The 24,845-nt window shown below is 36.4% G+C and overlaps 1 long non-coding RNA gene across 1 annotated transcript in view; it reads right to left on the reverse strand.

The window, feature by feature from the left end:
• Nucleotides 1-9,849: 9,849 nt before the first annotated feature.
• LOC106172597 (uncharacterized) overlaps nucleotides 9,850-24,845 on the reverse strand; it is a 46,937-nt gene continuing 31,941 nt past the window's right edge. Inside the window, exons 2-5 of the long non-coding RNA XR_015331165.1 lie at nucleotides 13,160-13,297; nucleotides 12,397-12,592; nucleotides 11,940-12,051; nucleotides 9,850-11,678 (exon numbers count right to left, since the gene is read on the reverse strand). This is a non-coding gene — a long non-coding RNA (uncharacterized LOC106172597). The remainder of the gene's footprint in view (nucleotides 11,679-11,939; nucleotides 12,052-12,396; nucleotides 12,593-13,159; nucleotides 13,298-24,845) is intronic.

A 24,845-nucleotide genomic window follows, 5' to 3' on the forward strand; every position in this document is an offset into this window, starting at 1 on the left:
GAGGAGGAGGAGAACCTTCTTTACCAGGTATGTATGCATTGCTATATGTGGAGCAAGTGGTTATTAACAGAATGGCCAGACTGTATTGATATCGCACAGACTTAAATGCTATTGAAATGGATCTTTATAATTATATTTTGGCTAACTGAAAAGAATTGCAAACTGGAAGAAGAGGTTGCAACTCTACGCAGAGTAATAGACAATATGAGAGGTGACTTTTTTTCTTTTCTAATCTATGTGTACTTTTAACATATGGATTGTGACATGTTTTGTTTTGAAATTGCATATGTTTTAACACTTATGATGAAATCTTGGATCTACTTTTAAAGCCATGGCAAGTTGCTTAAGAATATTTCTGGTTATCTAGCTTGAAAATACATTTTAAACATTGTACCAAAATACTTTTTATCTAACTAATGAATGCACTCCTTCCTTATGTAATATAAAAAATGAAAATTATGGCAAAGCCTTTATGGTACATTCTGTTTCAGAATTTGTTAAGAAATGTGCTTTTTAATGACAAAATTAATAGAATACCACTAATGTGGATTATCCGAAATATATTTATTCTTAACTTTCACCAGAAGAGTTGTTATTTGCTTAATAATTTAAATGACTGTGTGAAATGTCAACATAAATATTGATTTTACTAATCAGGATTGGTGTCAGTAGAGAAGTTGGTCAGGGATCTCTCAACACCTGTGAGCAGAGTGCAGGCATTCAGCTTTGGAAGGTCAGCGCCACCCACTCTGTCAACTCTGTCTGTCCAGCCAATCCTATTCCTCCACACTATTTGCTCAAAAATCAAGAGTGAGAAAGGAATCTACCAGCTCTGCATGCTCTGATAATGAGGATGAACACATAGTAAACATTGATTTCATCTATATAAATGAATTTGTAATGTACATATTTCAGAATAATTTTTCAGTGAAAAGGCAGCTTACTTACATCTCTATGGGCGCATTCTCATCAAGATCTGCGGCTCAGCTAAGTCATGGCTCAGGTATGGTGGACAGTAGATGAAAAGAAGACCGTCTAATCCTGTATTGCTTTCTCCGCCTCTTTACACTGGAGCTGAGATTTAATTACTATACCCCTGCAAGGACAATGCGGGTTGAGTCACGTCCTTTTTTTCATCTACTGTCGACAATATTTGAGTCATGGCTTAGCTGAGCTGCTGACTATCTTGATGAGAATGCGGTCTATGATTTGGCAAATTGCATTTACTTTTTTTGCAACAATTCATCAGTGGAATGGACTTTTCATAACCTTTTATCTCCATAACTGACAGACATAAGTCCACATAAACTGTTGAACTTGATTAGCAAATCTAAATACTTACTGACTTTTACAAGGAATCTGAAAGCTACCTGATTTTTATGGGGAATCAGTCTGTACATTTAACAGCTTTGCTGCCTTGTTTGTATTTAGAATTATTTTTGTTAGAATTTTATATGTGTTAATTTGGTAGTTGAATATGTATCTATATTGTTGATGTCTGTTAATCCAGCTTGCTTATCCATAAAGGTGTAAGTCATTGATATTTTCTGTTGTCTTTGTAGGTACTGCTTCACCCGGGCTTAAATATCAGAAGGGAGCAAAAGCAAGTTCTGGATTTGAACAGAGATCCAACAAAATTTATTTATGTGTTAATGGACATGGTCTGGCCAAGGGAAGTTTTAGCAACTCATTCACTCACTGGCAGGAGCTCTAATGCTCACAAAGAGAAGATGGTGAAGCCATAGATTGACCAGGCAAAGGTGGCGACACTGTGTGGTAAGCAAAACTTCATTTCTACAAAAGCAGACAAAACTTATTGTCTCAGAAATCCTTATGTTCTGATAATAATTTAGATTGTGCAATAATACTGCTTACTGGGTTCCATTTGTATAAATCTCTAGCAGTCAGTATCGCTTTTAAACATTTTGGTTCTTTATATTTTTTTTACAAATTATGCAGCTTTAATCCCTTCTCTTGGATAAAATGCAGTTCACTGATAAAGACAATGAATTGCTCGAAACAGAATTGGTGCAATTATTATTATTTATCTGATTAGAAAAATTTTCCTTCATTATTTTGCATTTTTGTAGACAACTAACTGAAGTTCACGTCTTTCTTTCAGAATACATCTGCAGACATTTCAACACAACTAATATGGAAGTAAAGAAGGCTATAACAGCAAAGCTGAACAATGTACAAAAGACTTATGTCTGAAACACTTGATTTAAGTGACTATATATACAGCAGTATGCTGATCGACAATGGACACAACACCGTAAAAATCTGCAAATATCAATGAAACAATTTTCTAGTATGCATACCATTCTGTTGAAGATGTACGTACATTTATACATATTGAATAAAGAATATAAACATGATACTCTTTTGTTTTGAGGGACCAGAGCTACCAATTTCGCCAATAACTCAACAATATATAAAGAGCTGTAAAATATTCTTAGCAGTTAATATGATTTCCTATAGGATCCTAAAAGGTTTCCTATAAGATTTTCTATAGGACCCTATAAGATATCCTATAGGAAAATGGGACAATTTCCTATAGGAAATCCTATAGGATCCTATAAGATTTCCTATAGGGTCCTATAGGAAATTCTATAAGAAATCTTATAGGATCCTATAGGAAATTTTCCTAAGGGAAATAAAACATAGAACTTCTAAAACGAGGCACTGCTTATGGAGATAGTGACTGCTAGTTATTTTTAGAAAGCTGTGCAGTGGCGAGATCATGGATTGACATTGTGTGTAACAACGTACGCGGTGTGATTATTTTATGTAGAAAAAGTTATAATTTTCAGTTAACTAGAATAAAAAATATTTTTAGTAGTGATTTACCTCTATGAGACAGTGTTTTTGACAAATTTAAGAGTGGCGCTTGAGAATTTTAGTGAGGCGCCTGCCTCGCTGCTGTGAATGCAGGGGAAACACTGCTTTCAACCTGGTACCTGAGAGGACCATCCACAAAAAGGGGGAGAAAGATGTTCAAATCTTAACAAATGGAGCTGAGAAAAGACACTTTACAGTAGTGCAGGCAGTAGCTGCTGACAGCGCTAAACTAGCATCCATGATAATTTTCAAAGGAATAAAACTGCAATAGTAAAACATAATAGCACTAAATGTAGGTGGTATGAAATGTAGTTTTTAATTAAAACTATATATTTTAAAATGAATATCACTTCTTGAACAATGTACCACCAAATCAATTTAGTACATAAGTAAACTGTTGAAGTAATTACTGAAATTATATTTTTTAAAACAAAGCAATACCCATCATATTTTACCTGTAAAATAGTTGCCAGTTAATATGCCAATATAAATATTTTGTGTCAAATGTGTAAAAATATATTATAACACCAGCTTTCAGAGCTTTACAACTAATTTGGTTTTAATTTGAGCTGTTATTTAATTCATTCATTTTCAGGATCAAGTCAGTTATCCCTCCAGCCTCCTCCAGGATGGATGACAGAACTGATGGTCAAGTGGCTCCAACACACCCTTAGGCCCTACATCTACAGACACCCAGCCCTACTGATCCTGGATGCTTGTTCAGCCCATACAACTGAGAAAGTCAGGAACATGGCGTGCAAAAACAATGCCACCATGGCTGTCATCACTGGGGGCTGTATGTCTGGGGCCACATCAACTAAAAGATCGCACTGTGGAACTCGTGTTGGGTGCTTCAGCTGGGGAAGTTTATACGAAGTTGGTGACAGAAGAACCTCAAAATGCGCCGAGAGACATAAAGCAGGTTCAACATATAAAGTACAAGCGCAAAAGAAATGAAATTCCCTGCGAAATACATCCTAATAATGCAGATAATATTCAAACAATTCAATCAACGATGATGGATCATGAAATGATTCAGGAAATAATACAGAGTAAGACCACTGGCAAGAAACAATGGGAGCCACCATCAGTCACTGAAGATCAGCTACAGGAGTTACACACTGTGTGCTTGAGAGGTAAAAAAAAGCAGCTGTTTTGGGGTAGACAAAACTTTCAATATTGGGGCCTGCTATGTTATGACAATTGTGTACAAAAACGCAAAACTTATTAGATGGAAGACACAGCATCCGCCCATTTTCTGAAGGCCAATTTTCCTACATTGCAATGGGGAATTTGAGACATAACAACGCTTTTTTTCTCATCTTCAGGCAAAAACAGGAAAAGATCTTGTTACCTTGACAATAGCATGTTTACCTTGGCCTTTTCAAATCTAATAGTTGGTTCGGACAAAGAGAAAGCGCTTATAAATGCATTGGAAATGTGCTCGCGCCATTTGGAGGAAAAAACTCGACATCATCTAATACAGTTACATGTGCACAATAAAGTAAAACAAGATATAGCTAGGGACATTTTCAGTCAACAGGGGCAACTCAGGGCTGACAGGGGCTCCTCTGAAGTGAAGAGGAGTATGACTTCAATAGCAAAGTAATCCGTATAGTAATCAAATCCCAGTTCTGATTGAGTTTTCTACATTCTCCTGGTGCTTTGAAGATGTTCTCAAGCACAAGTTGGTGGGTTTTGGTGCCAGTGTTATGGCTGGAAAAACTGGTGGTGTCTCAGCACTGCTTAAGAAAATTGCATGGCCCATAGTTTGAAAAAGTTTCACATAGATGCCATCAAGGGTATAAAGGATCGGTTTATGATGCTTTTATTGTACTTCTGATGGAGTTGTATTACTTCTATAGGAATTCACCCAAGCAATGTGGGCAGTTGAGAAAATATTTTTTGTGTGATTTTTGGAATTTATTAAAAGTTATTTGGCTTTATTCTAGCTTTGCCTGCTGCATTTCACATGCAGTGACTCTCATGCGACCTATATCATTATCATATGGATATAGCAATCAAATTTTTATTGGTTCTTATCATGATTATGCAACCTGATCAATGAAAAGCAAATAAAATAAAATAGACAGATAAATGAGATAAAAGAAATTGTATAGTTCTAGTAAATAGTGGGTTGAAATGCCTGCAAGTAAGGGGGTGATCACTGATGGTGGACCAAGAAAAGTCTAGTTTGTCGGAAGATAAGGGAGAGTCACTGACCTCTAGGGGACCCAAGGGACTCCCCTCTTTACTATCAAGTATTTGAAATGGGAATAGCATGCTGATAATAGGGAGATGAGTTTCCACTGTCCTCTGACACTCAAGGTTGGGAAAGGCCTTGCTCAATATTGGCCTAACTTTTGACTGATCTGGATTCTAAAATTACATTAAATTTTACATTTTTGACAAATTGGCATTTTACATAACATTTTTTTCTTTATTTTTGAATGTGAATGTTGTATTTGAATACATTCCATGATAGTGTAACTTGTAATATATTTTATTCCAGAGTTGAACAAGGAATTAACTCTTAATCCTGCTATCGATATGGAACAATTTTAGATATAGCCAACATGAATCATAACTGGCACGTTACACTGTCTATTTGATATATTTTCTAGCAAAATAATAATGTAGTAGTAGTACTTGATTTCTTATTTTGTTATTTATTTTATCATATTTTCAGTCTATTCCGTTTGTATATTTCTGTTCCTTATTTTCAGTCTTCCCTGATATCTTTCTTATTCCCTGTTTTCTGTCTTTATACGTTCTTGCTTTTCATTGGTTCAAAGTCTCTAAACGCTAATTTCCTTTGTCTGTTTCCTCTCTTTCTCTCTTTACATCTCGTGGGCTGACATTGTTTTTCTTTACAGGTAAAATTTTCTTTTTATCTTTCATTTTGTATTAAGTTACATATTATTTTATTAACCCTCATTATTTAGTTATTATTATCAATTTAATGTTTACTTTAATGTTTTATTTGGTAAACTTAGTAAACTCTGTAATTTATAAAGAATAAAATGACTCTCTCTTTACGTCTCGTGGGCTGACATTGTTTTTCTTTACAGAACAGTAATAAAATCTGTTACAATAATGATAGTAAATAAATCAAAAACATTAAACATGTGATCATGATATAATTCTAATTAACAGAAATGTAATATTTTCAGAGGGCATTGTCATCAAAGATCACATTGCTTCATCTTGAATTTTACTATACTTAAGATACCTGTCCCTCTCCTCCATACATAAATTGATTGGTAAACATTCCACTTCAGTTGGCCATCAAAAAGACCAATACTGCATCCATGTCAAACAAGAGAACATAACTGTGGGTCACCTGCCGAAAGAGATTTCTAGGGAATGTTTCCACTTTCTTCTGCATGGTGGAGCTATCTGGGTGGAGGTTACCAAGAGGGTGGGTGGGAAGTAACTTATGTTCTATTCTCTTCTGAGAATCTGAACCTTCTGAAGAGGATGAAGGATCTGCTGACAGTTGTTACTAGGGAATTGTAACAGGACAGACAGGAAGCCAGACAGTGCTTGTGAAATGTCACCAAACGGCCCTTTTCAGGGCCACTACATATTGAGAAAAATGATCGTATCATTGTGTTCTGAAAAGTCAAATATAGTATTATATTTGACTTCAATGCTTCCAAGGGGTGGGGTAAGAACTACTTAAAAGGACACAGTTTGTCAATCAGAGCCTCAACCATCAAGAGCCAGTGCATACTGAACTACCTTGAGGAGAGACTGGACATCTTTTACTCACATCTTTGGGAGATCAACAAAGAACAAGAGTTTGATGCCCCATTCATCATCAATATGGATGAAGTACCCATGACTTTCAACCTGGTACCTGAGAGAACCATCCACAAAAAGGGGTAGAAAGATGTTTGAATCTTAACAAATGGAGCTGAGAAGAGACACTTTACAGTAGTGCAGGCAGTGGCTGCTGATGGCGGTAAACTAGCATCCATGATAATTTCAAAGGAATAAAAACTGCAATATTAAAACATAATAGCACTAAATGTAGGTGGTATGAAATGTATTTTAATAACAAATATTGCTTCTTGACCAATGCACCACCTAATAAATCTAGTACAAAAGTAAACTATACACCACTATTTTATTTATTATTAAATGATATAATTTGTTTTTCATTTGTGCTGTTATTAAATTTATTCATTTTCTATCCTTTCAGGATCACGTCAGCTATCCCTTAAGTCTCCTACAGTGTGGATGGTTGAAGTAAACCCAAGGGGTGGAAGACAAGATCTGATGGTCAAGTGGTTCCAATTCATCCTGAGACCCTACACTGACAGACGCCCAGCTCTGCTGATACTGAATGTGTTTTCAACTCAAAAGACTGAGAAAGTCAGAGACATGGGGGGGGGGGGGGGGGGGGGGAAGACAATGCCATTATGGCTGTTATTCCTGGGGGCTGTGCATCAAGGGCCCAGTCCCTACATGTGTGCTTGAATTGGTCATTCAAAGTGCACCTCAGGAAAGCGTGGACTGAGCCAATGTGGCAGTAAACTATGGAAGTTTGACAAGCCAGCAAACAGGATGTCAACGCATGGGTAGCATCGGCTTGGAGCAATGGCAGCTCTGAGATAATAATCAAGTCATTCAAAACAACAAAAATCATCAGCTCCTTGGAGGAGGAGGGATCCTGTCCACTATCAATATTGTTCCAGATGTTTTCATTAGCAGTGATGATAAGGACAATGACATTGTGGGGTTTGTAACTGACATAGTAGATGACAATGATGACACTTTTAGTGATCTAAGATATTTCCATAGTGTGAACAAAAGCTGTTATTCAAATGTTGACTATTGATATTTGAAAATTTCTAATTTTTTTCATTCTGCAGGTTATGGAAGATGATGAAATGGAAGAAGAGGATGACAAGGGGTACGAGGACGGAGAAGAAGCAGAAGAGGATGACAAGGGGTATGAGGACGGAGAAGAAGCAGAAGAGGATGACAAGGGGTATGAGGATGGAGAAGAAGCAGAAGAGGATGACAAGGGGTATGAGGACAAAGAAGCAGAAGAGGATGACAAGGGGCATGAGGACAAAGAAGCAGAAGAGGATGACAAGGGGTATGAGGACGGAGAAGAAGCAGAAGAGGAACCAGTGGAAAAAGACTGTTGTACTGGTAGAATACACTCGGTAAAGGATGTACCTGGGAATTATGGATATAAATACAGTGATTACATAATTAAGGATGTGAAAAGACAAACTGTGAACTTTTTATTTACACATCCCACTAATGTACACAGTGTGCATTACAGCAACTATGTAGACAGTAATGACTGGGATGGTTATCTCCAGGGCATGGCAAGTATATCTTGGTAGACAGTAATGACTGGGATGGTTATCTCCAGGGCATGGCAAGTATATCTTGGTAGACAGTAATGACTGGGATGGTTATCTCCAGGGCATTGCAAGTATATCTTGGTAGACAGTAATGACTGGGATGGTTATCTCCAGGGCATGGCAAGTATATCTTGGTAGACAGTAATGACTGGGATGGTTATCTCCAGGGCATTGCAAGTATATCTTGGTAGACAGTAATGACTGGGATGGTTATCTCCAGGGCATTGCAAGTATATCTTGGTAGACAGTAATGACTGGGATGGATATCTCCATACTTCTTTAATTCCATTCTATTTCTTAAATTTTTTTGCAAAAAATATTTTCAACTTTCTTTTAGAGTGAATTCAGTCTCTAATTTTTAAAAGGACTGATAAAGATATTAAAAGAAAGTGGCAGGATCTGGCAAGTGTGTGTAAAAAAAGAGAGGCTGCAAGGAGGTGTGAAATGACAAAGACTGGAGGAGGTACCAACCCCATTCTTCCAACATCCTTCAAAAATATTCATTTAACACTGATTGTATTCATTCATAGATTATTGCAGTCCTTGGAAGAGACGCAGTGGAAGGATTCCCTGGGGGCCAGGACACATTTTTAAGTCCTAGTACGTATGGTTAGTGTGTGTGTATATATATATATATATATATATATGAAGATAATATTTTGTTAAAAAGAAAACATGATTTACTTTTATAGATTTCATAAGGAAAATCAAATCATTTAAATATTTAATATTAATATTTAATATTGACATGATATGATGCCTGGAATAAAGGTGATTAAAAAAAAATTCAGCTCCAAGCTGTGTGTTGGTAGAACCATCAGCATCATCACAAGATAAAAAAATTAATAACTTTTAAACTATTACAGATTGAACAATTTGTTATTCAAGTTTTTATTAATATGAATAATCATAAGTGTTACATGTACAGGTAAACTCTTTTCAATAATTGAACTCTAATAATAATGACATTTTTTTTTCAGCAACCACAGCAATGGCCCCAGTTACAGAAGAATGTTCTTTATTATATAGTTTTTAATAAAGTTATACAATAAAATTCATTTGATGATAATTGTTTCATTGGTTCATTCATAACACAATATCTTGTAACCAGTGTAAGAAAATTAGGATTAAAAAATGTAAATATTGAATTAAAATTCAGTGCATAGAAAATTCAGACTTTTCTTTTCAGAAGAAAGTGTGGACACAGGTGAACAACAACAACATACCTCAGAAGGCAAGAGTAACTGTTTATACTCAGTTGTCAAGCAAAAGTGGTTTGGCAATCAGGCCTCAGTTTGTCTTCAAGGGGAAAGGCACTTATCTACAGCAAATCTTGTGCCACCAGAGGGAGTAGTAACTCACTGGAGCCCAAAAGGATTGTACAAAACTGAAACAATGCTTGATGCCATCAAGACCCTCACTAATCTTAATACACAAAACATGTTCAGCCATTGCTAGTGGGGTATCTATATCCTTGATGATTACTCCGTTCATGCTGCCAAATCAGTCCATGTGGTCTTCCTGGAATGGGGGCATGTCTTGTCTACATGGGTGGGGGCATTACACGAGATGTCCAGATTAACGTTACTCACTTACATCATCTTCTGATAATGGCATACATAGCAAAAGAATCTGATGGAAGAGCTAGGAAGAGAACCAAACAAGATACCAACCCCCTCATGCAATAACATGTTGGCTATGCATGCCAGTGCCTGCAGGGCTCTCTACACACAAAGACCAACATGTGCTTAAAGGAAAATTTCATCCTGGTTAAAGATGAGCTTTTTGAATGGCTGGGTGAAGAGTTGGTGGAACTCCAATAGCAAGATGCCCCTGGAAGAAGATGTGGCAGAGGAGATGTCTGTGGAAGAAGATGTGGCAGAGAAGATGCCTGTGGAAGAAGATGTGGCAGAGAAGATGCCTGTGGAAGATGTGGCAGAAAAGATGCCCGTGGAAAAAGATGTGGCAGAGAAGATGCCCATGGAAAAAGTGATCAGTACTATTGTCAATGAGTATGGACCAGTGCTCCAGATTTCCCATTTCAATCCCTGATTCGCTATGGGCAGGAAACTAGGTTCAGAGATATGATCTGCCATTCTATTATCTTTTTATCTACCAAGAAATGCCACTCCAAAGCCAGGGCATTATGGAGTAATGATCAATCATTAAAAACATTAACGCCTTCTATGACTCTCATTATTGTTGTATTACATTACTACAAAACCCTCAAACTAAATCATGGACCTTCAGACTTGTGAAACAAATGACTGCAAGCTAACAAGGTGGTCAAACATTCTTCCGTATACTGAACTTGTAACAATCTTATAAATTCACAAAAATATATCTATATTGCTACTTTACTTTGATACACTGGGTACATACTGTGGCAGCATTTCCAGCAAACAACATCAAAAAATATTCCAATTGCCGATTACTGAAAGTAAGGTACCTGCCTTATTTAAGTACAAAGTCACTGACTAAATTTCAAGTAAAACAAAGATACTTTGTGGCACTTTTAGGGTAATGTCAACAAAATGCATGAAATCTTTTTTATGAACCAGTGACATGGATTTCTGAAAGAAACCTCCCTTTAACCAAAGCCACTCGGTGAATTTAAACAAAATACAGTTTATCAGTTCTAAAGTAAACAATAGATTGTCACAAAGTGCTAAATATATGGTGATCCACTGGACAGACACAGTGATAAGAATATAGACAGACTGAAAGTGTCTGTATATAATAAATATGTGAATTTTCTAGCTGCAACTAAATGACCTAATAATTACAGAGATACCTACAACTTCATTTCTGCACTTAAATATATATTCACATATAAACATTTTCCCCTAATGTCTTCAGTGATGTGTCACTGATGACGTACTGTCTACCACAATCTCACTGTATATGCTACCTCTACTAATACTGTAACAGTTTCCATGGCATGCATGTGGGGAAAATTATTAAAACACATCAAAACTGAGCTGAAATATATATTCACATTTAAAAATTTTTTTCACTGTTGTCTTTTTTCTCTGTCTACCAGAATCTCACTGTATATATGCTGCTTCTACTACTACTGTAACAGATTTCATGCATGTGGACAAAATTATTATAACACATCACAACTAAGCTGAAATATCAATTCACTTTTAACATTTCCATTATGCGTATTTGTCTTCAGTGATAGGGTATTGTCCAACAGGATTTCCTAGCTTGCTGCATACCCTGCACCTATAGTTTCCATGCATATGAGGGATACTGATACTTTGTGTTACCTGGAATTTGTTGTGTAATTGTACTGTTCCATATAACTGGCTCCACTGGATCTGCAGTTTTTGGAAATCTTTTTCTGGATGGCTCTGGCAGCTCTCTCTCTCTCTCTCACTCAGTATAAAACAGACCTCTTGGTCTGCCAGCAGCTCGTCACATAATTCCAGAGAAATGCATTTGCTAAAATTTAAATGAAATGGGTGTTACAGTTTGCAATGCGCGTATGATAATGTAAAAGTATTCTACACTTGTTTTAGGGCAAACTCATTTTAATCAGAATTGTTCTGCAAAATGCATGCAACATTAAGATCATTTTTGTATCACCATAGTTTAAACAAACCTAAATACTGTTCTTATGTAGAAGTAACCACTTGGAAGGGCCATTATAATTCACATGTGAAAAGAAAAAAAAAAAAAAAAACAATCAGTTATATTCACCACCTGAAATTCTCCAGCCTACTGTCTCCCTGCTTGAACTATGTCTGTATCTCTGTTCTTTGGAAAGACCATCTATCTCTCCCTCCCAGGACATCAGCCAGCCAAAGAATGTGTTCTACAGAGTAAAATGCACATGCAAGTACAATATTTTAATTTATATAAGTTTGTGAAGAAAAGATAGATCAGTTTAGAATAAATAAATTGTTAACAAAAGAGGTGTTGACAAAAGAATACTTATGACTAATTACTTTAAAACCACAGGAGGACATGCAACATACACTAAGAGCAACAAATGCTTTTCTTGCCACATTAAAAAAAAACTGACTTTAATACAAAAATGTGATATTTTGTGTTTGATTCTACACAAAGGAAGGAGAATAGACAATTTACATATTGTTTACTGTGAAACAAAGCCAATTGCTCATTCTGTGTACTACCTGCAAGAAGTTTAGTTAATTACCTGTTTACCATAGCTGTCTTGTCTTCGGCTGTTCACAGCCACTTGTCCTGAAATTTGTCACGTGTCTTGCATATCTAGGGGAGATGATGGGAGGTTCCTTCTGCTGCCTAATCTTTCTAGCTGTTCCCTTTCAGAACCTCTATATCCAGCCACAACATCTCACCAAGAAACCAACCTCACCATATGGGGAGGGAAGCTAAAAATGGGACAAGAATGTTTTTGTGAAGGTACAGAGACAGAAATCTGAAAGTACACTGAGGGCAGTTGTGAGAAAAATCAAAACTATGATACATTCCCAAGTTCCCATCTATGGCAGACATCAGTGTTGTGGTAAACACTGTAATAATTAACTGTGATAAGTTAAAAATGTACTTCTCTTTTGGGGTCTACTTCAGTAATTGTAACTGCCGAGACTGGCACAATCCCCATCTGATAAAAGTTATAAACAGACAAAACTCTGCCAAATCTGCCTAAAATTTTGTGAATTTTGCACACAAATTGCCTAACATCTGGTAAAATATGGGATAAGGATATCAGTTGGCTGTAACCAGTTGAAATGTATTTTTGTGAGGAGAAATGTGAGAGGAGAGGGAAAGTACCTGTTGAAATTCTGAATTATTACAAATATTAAGGAAACCCAAAGGAAACACAAAATGAGTTAATTGGTGTTTGCTGCTCTACACCAATTACCTTTTGTCACTTATAGAACAATACCAAAGTCGTAACTTGTAAAACAAAATGAACTGCTATCTTGGAGTATTACCTGCTATAAGTCCCCTAAATGTCATGGTGATGGGTGCCCTGGGGGAAGTAACGACCACTGCTCCACCTTGGGTCAAAAACTGACCACATCAAGCAGGCCACTACTGTGACCCATGACACTGTCAGAACCGCATGTGAGCTAGAAAAAGATAAACATTAACTAAACAAGACATTCAACAACTTGACCACTGATGACCAGAATCTAATATAATATTAATATCTTCTCTGGTCAACAGTGATTTACAGAACATGTAGATTACAATGAAAGCAGGTGGGATGTAGCTTTACCTGCCAGAAGATTCTACATTGCCAGTTAAAGTAAAACTAGTACCAATATTCAAGTAATATTCAAGTAATGGACATTGGAAATGTGATTATAATTAGCTCCATCAAGCCTAACAGCTAAATTGTGACATCGGCAGGGGTTGCTGCCAGTGGAGCAAAATATATCTATGATGAAGATCATTCTGATGGAGACAGCGAAATTACAGCCCACTCTGCATTTTCCAAGCATTTTGCACTAAAGGAGACCAGCAGCCTTCAATTACAAATGAGTGGAAAAAGCTGTATGTAGCAGAGGAGAAAAAAAGTTATTTTTTATCCTAAGTGCATTTTCGGTTTCTGCCTCTCACCCTCTTTCTTTGTCTATTAAAACATTACAATTCACTGCCAATATGAACTTCCAACAACAAAACAACAATATTTCATTCAAATTATTGTTTTTCTTTTTATATGTGATAAAAAGAAAAACAATAATTTGAATTTATACATACAGAGCTAATGAAACTGTTCTCTCATTAACAATATTTCAGTCAACATTGAGACCCTTTACAGATCAAGTATGGAGGAAAAGTTTTTGGTGCAGCAATCTGACAGCCATCTATTAGGTACTACACCAACCTGAAGGCAGACACAGTGTAAAAAAAAATTAAAAAAAAGATGGATGCAGGAAAGACCTAAAGTTGCCATGGTGGAATTAATACTTTGGCAAGTGTCCTGGAAGAGCCCAACATGGAAACTAAAGCATCTACAAGGGGATACATCAAAGCCCAAACGAAAGTCCTTCAGCAATCTTCAGCAACCCTGGAGAACCCAAACACACTACGATCAAATTATTCACGAGGCAACAAATATGCACTAAAAAATACAGTACAAGCTATGAAATTCTAAAGAGGAATGTGAAGGTATCAGCAAACTTAGCAGCAATCATCTACAATCTACATAGCTGGATTCAGCACAGTGTATTTGTGAGGGAAATTACTGTAACATCCAAGAGCAAAAAATAATGTGCCACACATTATTTACTACACAGTCAATCAGACTGAGGACTTGAAACACATTTGTCATTTAGGCACATTCCTTGGATCCAACAATCATTTGTTACACAGACAATCAAATTCAGGACTTATGTCACTTAGGCCCTGTTCTTGGAGTTGATAAAACTTTTAATTTGGGACAGTCTCATGTCACTATGGTTATCAATAAAGTACTTCCGCATAGTCCAACACAAATGTTTATCCCATTTTCATAAGCCCTCATTCACAGGAACTCAGACAGGAAAACTTATCCATCTTTCTTTTCCACCATAGGAAGAGAGCTTGCTGGATTTCTGTCAGTAATTGGACCTGATGACGGAAAGGTCATCAGCAAAGATGCCTTGTTTGGGTTCATAATTTCCAAAGTCGCAAGTTGCCAGAAATATTTAAAGCAAAATGCAGCCATGTACCTACTGGACAAGATTGGAGAATCCAAGTGTCAGCAGCCCACGGCTCATGACCCGATAGCAGCGGCAAGATCTACCGTACCTTGGTTCAGTAGCAGCGTACAATTTACATACCTCGGCTCAGCAGCAGCACAATCTACCAGCTCAGAGCTCAGTGACTTAAAAGCAGCAACTTTCCATTTATATCTGTTTTAATTCAACATTTTGTACAGTATTTTACGTCACATTAGATTTATTATTTATTTCATTCCCACTCATGTTGTTTTTGATCTTTGATAAAGATCCTCAACACCAAGGATGACAGAAGATGACTCATTACAATGATATTAGGGAAACCTAGCTTGCAAATTCCCTACCCTGGCACATGTCTGAGGATAGAAAAGAAGTGCTGGGATATTTGAAAACCACTGCTCCTGGCTTTGAAACTATTTGAAGCGCAGCTACTCTCAGTCTAAAGGATAAACCTTTCTTTCTTTCTTCATCTTTGGCAGGCATTGATTGGATAATTCTCCCACAATGTAAGAATCGTCTTCACGTGATCCTAGTCGTTTGCTGCGCCCTTTTTCACTCTCTTTTGTAATTGACCAGAGCGGTCGTACATATACTGTAACTTCATCTCTATTTCTACAGGTGAGCTAATTATTTCAAATTCAATTGCCATGATGCATTATTTATTTAGTTATATTATTAAACGGTGTATTTATTTGATTAGTTATTTTGTTTAAACTACGTGTTTTATTCATTGTAACATGTACACTCTCTCTTTTGTAATTGACCAGAGCAGTTGTGCAAATACTGTAACTTCATTCTCTATTTCTACAGGTGAAATAAATAACCTTAAATCTATTACACAGTTGTGTGTTTTTAAACAATAACAACAAACTGTGACAGGTTATTTAACTTTCTGGCAATACACACTTGGAGGTAGTAATCATGTTAAGGCTGCACAAACCAGAAATGTAAGAATCAGAATTGAGAATCATAATGCAGTCAGGTTATGAAGTATAACGACTTCATTGGCGACAGGGCCTATCCTATCCCATATAACGAAGAAGAAAAAGAAACGATTTAAGAAATTTTGGCCTTTGTAGTAAAAAAAAAAAAAAAAAAAAAAAAAAAAAAAAAAAAAAAAAAAAAAAAAAAAAGCTAACACAAACTCTATTCAACATTACCTATAAGAGTGTTTTCAACATAATACGGGGCTTGATTAGAAATTTAACAATACACAGGAAAGTTTAATGAAATTAATGGTTACTATACCTTCAACATAGAAAGGGCAGTAAGTAATTTTGGGAAATTAATTGATCACAAAATGTTACTTTTGGACAGATATAACAGGCAGAGAATGTTGTTGGAATTAGGAATGTAGTAGTAGTTCATATGCTTATTTGGTTATTTATTTCTGTTTCATTTTTTCAAACTATCCTGTTTTCTTTCCCATTCCTTATTTTCTGTCTTTATATGTTCTTGCTTTTCATTGGTTAATAGTCTTAACCCTCAAATTTCCTTTGTTTTCTTGACTTACTCTCTTTACTTTCTGTGTGTCAGACGTTGTTTTCCATTGCAGAAAACAACAAAGACAAAGAACAATTTAATACTGTAACAGGAAGATTACCCGAATTCTAACTGCCATCAAGAAAGCTTATGCCCAGGAAAATTTACAAACCATCCTCAGCCAAGGGGCACATCTTCACTGGACAAATAACAACTGTGAAGCTATGAATCATGTTTTAAAGATGAAAACACCATGGAAACAGCATGGCATCCTGGCACTTATATATGAGGTTGTGGAGAGTCAGTACACAAATGTGAAAAGGACCATAATAGGAAGAGGTGAATTCTCTTTGGACAAATATTTCTCATCTTTCTGTGTGAACAGTGCTTCTTGGGCCAGGAAGTCTAAGGAGTAGAGAACCCGGTACCTCATGAAATTCTTGAAAATACCAAACTGGTGCCATTCAGAATAAAATATTTGAGTACTAACTGCTCCATGGCTAAAATGTGGCCCACCCTACATGAAAGGCAGATCTCCCTCTTAAACCTGATATGGTCTCTCTGCCTGTTGCACACCTCTTCAGATTGTTATGTACCTTTACATATACATATGAGATGAATGTCCTAAACTTATATAATTTAGAACGCTTAATTCAAGCGTGGGCTCGAAATAGGACATTACGTTTTAGACTTACTCAGTGGATAACGCAATTCAAAATTCCACGGTTCGTGTCAGATTTACGTGAGGTCGCGCAAAGAAAACCCAAGTCCACATAATGACCAGTTTAATGGTTTATTGGTTGACGATCTCTAACTACATGTTCTATACGTGAAGCCTCCAACTTCTAAGCCGTCTCCCATAGCTCCGTCGAGCGGTCACCTTCGAGTCTTCTTCCTTCTGACCCCCAATATTATTTCTAGACGTCTTTTATACGTATTTCTTATCTATAGGTGGATTCTGTGCTGCAGTATTTGGCGGTACATACTAATTTTAATTATTCAAATTGCACACGTCCACTTAAGTTACATGACTACAGATAAGGCCATAAAACGAGTCGAGTGCACAAGCAATCGACTCTAATCAAATTAATTTACATGTCTGGGAATTATATTTGTGAACACTACAAGATGTCGTCTCTGCAGGGGCACAGTCATTAAATCTCGGTACACATGCTCATTGGTCTTGGGGTCAGCTGGTGGTTCCCAACTTCAGTTCAAAGAAGGCACCCAACAAGACAACAACGCTACCAGCTACCACTTTCTGTAAACATGCCTTACCAGCAGTCAGATAACTGGAATCCCCAGGAAAGTCACATTGTTGAACATTTGAAGGGAGGCTGATGTACAGCATCAGCTTGAAGAAGGCAAGCAATGCCACATACACTGTTTAGGAGGATAGAAAGAAGTGGCCAGGAGTGTTTTGACAAAGTGAAGAAGCTGAAGGCTCTGTACAGAAAATCAAGAGATCAGAACAAGGAAGTCGCAAGTAATGTTTAAATATGTTGCACTCACATTGTGTATTGAATGGAATTTATTTTGGCTCACATGTGGGATTTGGTCATTTCGTTGTTTGTCACAATACGGTGTCAGTGGCGGAAACTTTCAGCACACTTTTAGTTTAATGAACAAGGCCTTCCATACAGATTTATTATTCACTCTTACCATGACATGCTATGTAACTCCCCTTCCAGGGTTATTATAACATCAATTAAGTGTCAGACAATATTAATCTTCTAAAAAAAACTGCTCCCTGGTTCTTGACGGAATAACGTCAGAACAGTTATTGTTTGCAAAGTGTGATATTCTTGGTACTGACAGCGTTCATTCAATTTTAATTGAACTGTTAAAACAGTCATCCCTGATGACTTTGCGGATGCAATATTTGTACCAATATTAAAATGACCAAATCTCAACCCAAACCTCATAGAATTTGAGATCCCAATAAACGCAACCAGCAACCATTCATCAATTCTTACAAACATTCCACAATATTTTGACAAACCAAATTCAGACAAAACACCAATCACTTTCAATGAAAACTTCCTTAGTGAATGTGTACAGTAGGCAAAAACGAAAAGTTATGTGAAGTCTCTAATCTAAGACCAACAAGTAACCAAATCCAAGCGATAATATTTGACAACAAGCATAGCATCAAATAGTTTTGTGAGTTCACATTTTTGCCACAGTGTCAAGTCATCAATTGAAAGACTAGGGAAAAACAATATTTTAACATATAAAATTTATAAACTCACACCTTTGAATGCGAGGAAAACTCAACCAAAACAGGCTGTGACTTTTGCATAATGAAAGTTCCATGCAACTGTGCAGTCCAACATTCCACTATATAATCTGAAGTGCCGAATAATAGTGCCTACCGGAATAATTGTGTTTATAAAATCAACAAAGTGCACTTTATTTGCTCCATTTTTATCAGTGAATATACGTAAACTATAAAAACACACAGCAGGCGGGCTGAATTTCGGAACATGAAGTGACAGAGAAAGTGTATTTGTGACATGTGACTAAATGTTGTCGAGAACAGTTGCCTTGTTTCGCTATCTCATATACTTCAAATAAGGCACAGAACTGCAAAAACAAGGCACTCACAGGGAGATAGTAACTGCTGGTTATTTTTAGGCATATGCGCATGCGTATTTCCGTTACTACTAAATCAAGTGCTCAGAAGCATGGGATTACGTACAGTATATAAACAGAATGCCAACTTTAGACCCAAGATAAGCAAATCAAAATAAATCTAGACAAGGCCATGGAGGCAACAAAACAGGGACAAACAATTTTTCAATCATTGGCAGAACCCCTGCTATCTGGAGAGCTAAAATTACCAGATACAGAACTCAACATTTGAGAAATACTGTTGTATGCAGCTTTGGGCATTGTAAGTTTTGGTCTAGTGTTCTCACTTGGTTTAGCATATAAACGTAAAGTCCTATCCACCACTCTGCTAGCCGTTGGTCATGCAAAAGGGAATCCTGCACCTGTCTTCAGATACACAACATACATCACCACAACATCACCAACAACGGAATATTTTGACCTGTACAAAGCACTAACACATGAAATTGCAACTCCCATTTACTTTCTGATCATCTTTTTACTGCAAATTTTTATTGCAATATGTGTCAGGCAAAAAGAAAGCCCATAACTACCTTGCCTAGGAGATAACAGGAGAAAGTGAGTGTTATGGTCCCAATGACAAAAATTAAATCCTGTCCTAACGAATTAACTATAGAAGGTTCACCGTTGGTGAAAACATCACTTTTGTTATAGGATTAATTAACAGCAAAGATTATATATAATTGAATGGGGAAACAGTTTGTATTTGGGACACGCCCAAACTGATGTGCAGATATTCTTCAGACATGCTGAAACTGTCGGTCCGATCAGTCATGACCAGGAAAATTTGTCTGGACCGGTAAAAATTTGGAAGTGGTCAGTCCAAAGGGCAGACAAGAGTTTTAAGAGCAGCAATTTTGAATTTAGAGTCATCGTTTGACATACTTCCCTAATGAGATTATATAAAACCCAAAGCGTTTTTCCCTTCCATTTCAAACCTATCACATTCACAAACAAAGTAAGCTGCCTAATATTACTGGTAGTATCGGTCTCAAACGAATAGGGTAATTTTCGGTCCGACAAAAATCCATTGGTCTGGCAAATTTTTTACTACTGCCAGTCCAAATATCCGGCCACTGAAAAGTTTTCAGCATGTCTGTTCTTACTCATCACTAGGAACATTCTTGTGACTATCTTATTTTAAGAAACCAGTCAAATAGCCAATAATATCAATTGTTAGTAATGGCAAAACTGTTCGTCTGCTTTGCACACTCCACTCTACACTTGACCTATTTTTGACTAAAATAGATTTTGCGCAGCGTGTTCATCTACTTAGCGACCATGCCTCCGAAAAAGCAATTATTAATAGACAGTAGCCAACAGACAATATTGAATATATTTAAGGTGAGACAGAGTCAAGCCAAGTTAGAGAAAACTTCTGAGACAGTAATCGCTGTGACTGCCTTTGAGGCTGAGAGTGAGAGTGACGCGGATGAATGTTTGACGGAGGCAAAAACGGAGTCAAAAAGGAAAATCAGGAAAAAAAGGATGTGAGAGGGTTTTTTCATGTCAAAATAGTATATTGAAAAAGGACAGATGTCGTCTTAATGTTGAAACCCAGAACAACGCCAAGTCTGATGACTATAATTTGGCTATTGATTTGTGGCAAAAGGACAAGGAAAGGCAGATATATGAACTGAAGTAAACTCGCCACTGTCATATTGCTTAAATAAAGAAACTTGAAAAAAATAAAAGTAACAAATTGTTAGTTTTGTGGTAACCTTTATTGTTCAAAATGACAGGGATCCATCACAATCGGCAGGGACCCATTGTTCAATATCATGTGCATCCTGTTGGACTCATAATATTTAAAGGTAAAATGATCACTGCTATGTAGCCACCTTTGTCTGTATTTTATTGTATATATTGTGACGATGTAGTGTGTTAGTTGAGATTGTTTTATATTGCTACCGGTAGATGTCTCTATAAGTAAAGTGTTACCCGGTGTGCAAGTTTGAATCTCTCCCGTGATTGGTAACTTAAATGTAAAACTGCTCACTGTATAATTGGTTCTGATTGGTAAACGTGTACTATCTGAACTTGTATATAAGGTCCGAATTGAAATAAATCGCTCTCTTTGTTGGGACTTTTGGCTCTAGCCTCTGTGTTCTTGGCTCTTTTGGTCCTCTTTGCGGCTCTCTTTGGCTCTTTATGGCTCTTAACTCTGAGATACCAGTAAGTACATTGTTATTTGTACCTTCATAAGGCTAGGGGTGGGCAAATGACAAAATTTTTTTTTAAACAGGTGGATTCTATGGCCATTTTTGCTGCTGAACACAAATCTGACAATATTTTTTACCAAAGCTAAAGATTTATATTGGTATCTGCTATTTGTTTGTGAAAAAAGGCGGGAAATGGCTTTTTGGTCATATTTTCACAGTAAAGTACATAAAAATGATGTGTAATATGTCTTTCTATATGTTTTGAGGGTTGCTGAGTTCAAATATGAGCATATTCAAGACATTGGCAATATTGTTAGGGTGACATCTGTAAAAATATGTTATTTAAAACAAACATATACATAAAATACAAACTTCGAGCCTAAGATAAATATAAATAATGGCCATTATGTACATACTGAATTCATGGATTACAGTTTGGTATAAAAACAATGCTGAAAATACCTTCATGGATGTGTACCAACAAATTTTACGCTGTATAATTTTCCTTTTCTTCAGAACAGGTAAAACTTTGTCAGGTGACATCAACCTCTTACAACCTCTAAGCTCTTGACCTTGGAATAGTACTTAGTTTCAGTTGTGTAGTTTAAGAGTATCTCACCACAACCATGAAAGCATCAACAAGAAATACACTGAGACCAGAAGGCACTGTAAAGCCCCCTGTCACATTTATTTGGAATCTGAAGTAATCAAGCAGAATGAGCCATAATGAAGAATTTTCAAAATTCGCGCCACATTCGTTGGGTAATTTCAAATTGACCTTAATTCCAGCAAGAATACCTCAGAATGCGCTTCGAACCCACCTGGAATGATTCGTGCACATTTCAGTTGTATTGTATTAGCTCTCAAATGCAGCTCGAATGTAGTTGGAACACATTAGGAATATCGTTAATGCTAATGCCGTTCACCCTAAATATAGTGAGAATATTTAGAATGCACTTCAAATGCCATACAAGTGTGGTTTCATTGTTGGCTGAATCCCAGCCTGCAATCAAGATGCATTCCAGTTGCATTCCTGCTCATTGGAGGCACAATGTGGAACATTCTGACAAGATTTGAAGCACCTTGCCATTTCGGTTCTCCCTCGAATGTGATCAAAATGTTTCGAATGCTGTTGGAATTTCGTAAGAATTTTAAGAATGCGCTCATAGTGCAGTTAGAATACACTTGAATGCCATTCGATATTTTTCCACTTGGAAAGCACTTCGAAAGTTTTGAGAATGAGCAAAATATTTTAACAGGACGCAAGAATGGACCCAAACATTTAGAATGCGCTTAGAATTTTAAGATACTTCAAATATCCAGGAACAAACAAGAAATTTTTATTCCGACTACATTCTAGCTCATTCCGCCTCTAGTGTGACTAGGTTATAAATGAAGACAATAAGGATATTGTCACCGTTCACCCAAAACTCCTTATTTACTGCCTTACATACATTCTTTTCGGTGATAAATAAATTTTCAGTGTTCAGTGATTACATTAATTAACATTTACACATGTCATCTTACGGGTGACGGTATAATTGCAGTTTGGGGGTAAAAACTGAAAGATCGGTTTCTCTAATGTCTGTTTTACCTGAACACCCGTGATCACTATTTCAAAGCCAATTTAATGACACCATTTAGTACCCCAAAACCCTGCCAGCGATTTTTTAAAAGCCTTAGTTCAGATTTGATCGTTGATAAAGCAAAATAATACCTTTGTTTTTAGAAGATCGGTCATTACGGACTCATGACTCCATAACAAAAGCATTTAAACCATAACGTTGGCATGGGATTGTAGCTCATGCCCTTGTGGTCCATTGGCCAATCCTTGTGATAAAATCTTGTTCAGGGATGAAGTTAAGCCCTGTATGCATTGCTAACTAATCTCAAAAAAGAAAGCTGTTAAATAGATGATTAAAGCTTTGAGTTGCTTATGCTTATAAATACATTGCAACGAAAAAATATAAACGCCGTTATTTCATATTTTCAAGAGTTTTTTCATTGTTTCAAAGCAGCACAAAGACAGATACATTATTGAATAATTAGATGCAGGAAAAAACTCATTTTCGGTATCTGGATGGTAATAAAGAGTAACAATATCCTTAATGCTCTGCTACTGAGTGTTCTACTGTAAATATTCCCATATGTAACTAACATTATGCTATTCTATATGTCAAAACTTTTCAGTTTCATGTGATCCTTGAACAATACTGACCATATTTGTTGTATTATTGTTTTTCCTAATTTAAAAGCCACAGTTGCATATAAACATTTGTATTTATGTACACAGAAATGGTGATTTTGAGGTGATTGTTACCTCAAATTGACCAAAAAATCCTCTTTTTAACCCAAAATGAAGTGACCCAACCAAAATGATGTATCTATTTATGCTCATTGATCATGAAATCATATGGTTAGACATATAAAAAGCCATGTTTGAACTGATATTTAAAGATTTACATGAGAAACATGTGATTTGAGGGAGCGTTTGGTGGCCATTTTGAAAAATCACCTGATACCAATATCAGATGTAATTTAAAATGAAGATACTTATTAGATTTGTATTCAGCAGGCAAAATGGCCATAGAATCCACTTGTCTGAAATTAAATTTCCCAAAAAAGCTTTCATTTGCCCACCCCTAATAAGGCACTCGGCCGCGAAGGCGTAACAATTGGCGCAGTCGACAGGATTGAGTTTGTGTTGCTTATTAATTGACAGGATATTATTTTGTGAAGCTAACGTCATTAGAGGATACAATTTGTGTAGCATATGTTTTTAAATTGACAGAATTCAATTTGTGTAGCTAACGTGATCAGTTTACAGGATAGAATTTGTGTAGCTTATGTAGTTAGCAGATATAATTAGTAGTTATTAGTGTTATTGGAATTTTTGAAAAGCTTTGTGTATGACTGAGTGAGAGTTGGAAAGAAAGTGACACGTGTTAGACAGGACTTGTTGCAAGACGCGAACTAGTCGGGACATATTGCAGTGATATTTCATTTTCATTGTTGTTTGATACTTGAGGCAATTCAGTAAATATTTTCAAAGTAGTATTCATTTTAGTAGTTTAGAGATATTTGGTATTAATTTTCTGTTGTGATACTACAACTGCAGAGACATTGTGGACCACGTGTACTGAGTAGTAGTCGGAAAGACCACGTGTACTGAGTAGTAGTCGGACAGACCACGTGTAATCACAGGCCCGTGCTTGTATACAGTGTAGAGCCTTGTGTAGTGATTAGAATACAGAACATAATTTAGTGAGTTTATTTACAAAGAAAAGCAGTTATTTAAAATAAAGGTTTCAAATTTGTGTTTTTCACTGACTTGCTGAATGAAGGAGTGAGTGTGAATTGTTTATTGTATATTTTTATCAATATTGCAATAGCATATATTGATAGAGTACTATTCTACCTTGTTCGTCTGTGTTGAAGGTGTTTTCATCATAGGTGTACATGTGAGTAGGTTGAATAGTGTGAGAGATTTTGTTTGTATTTACTGTGAAGTTTAGTAGTGGCTTTTTGCTGAAACTTTCTTCAAACAGTAAAGTGTGGTAGTGGTGAAAGTATTTTATTGTGTAGGTTTTGTGGCACAGCTGCATTGCTATTATCAATAAAATTGTGTAATAGGTTGTGGGAAACTGGAAGTGAAAATGGCGTCGGGTATTGTG

This window comes from Lingula anatina, chromosome 9, assembly GCF_051362555.1.
Source record: "Lingula anatina isolate TDL-2025a chromosome 9, LinAna3.0, whole genome shotgun sequence".
Classification (NCBI taxonomy): Eukaryota; Metazoa; Brachiopoda; class Lingulata; order Lingulida; family Lingulidae; genus Lingula; species Lingula anatina.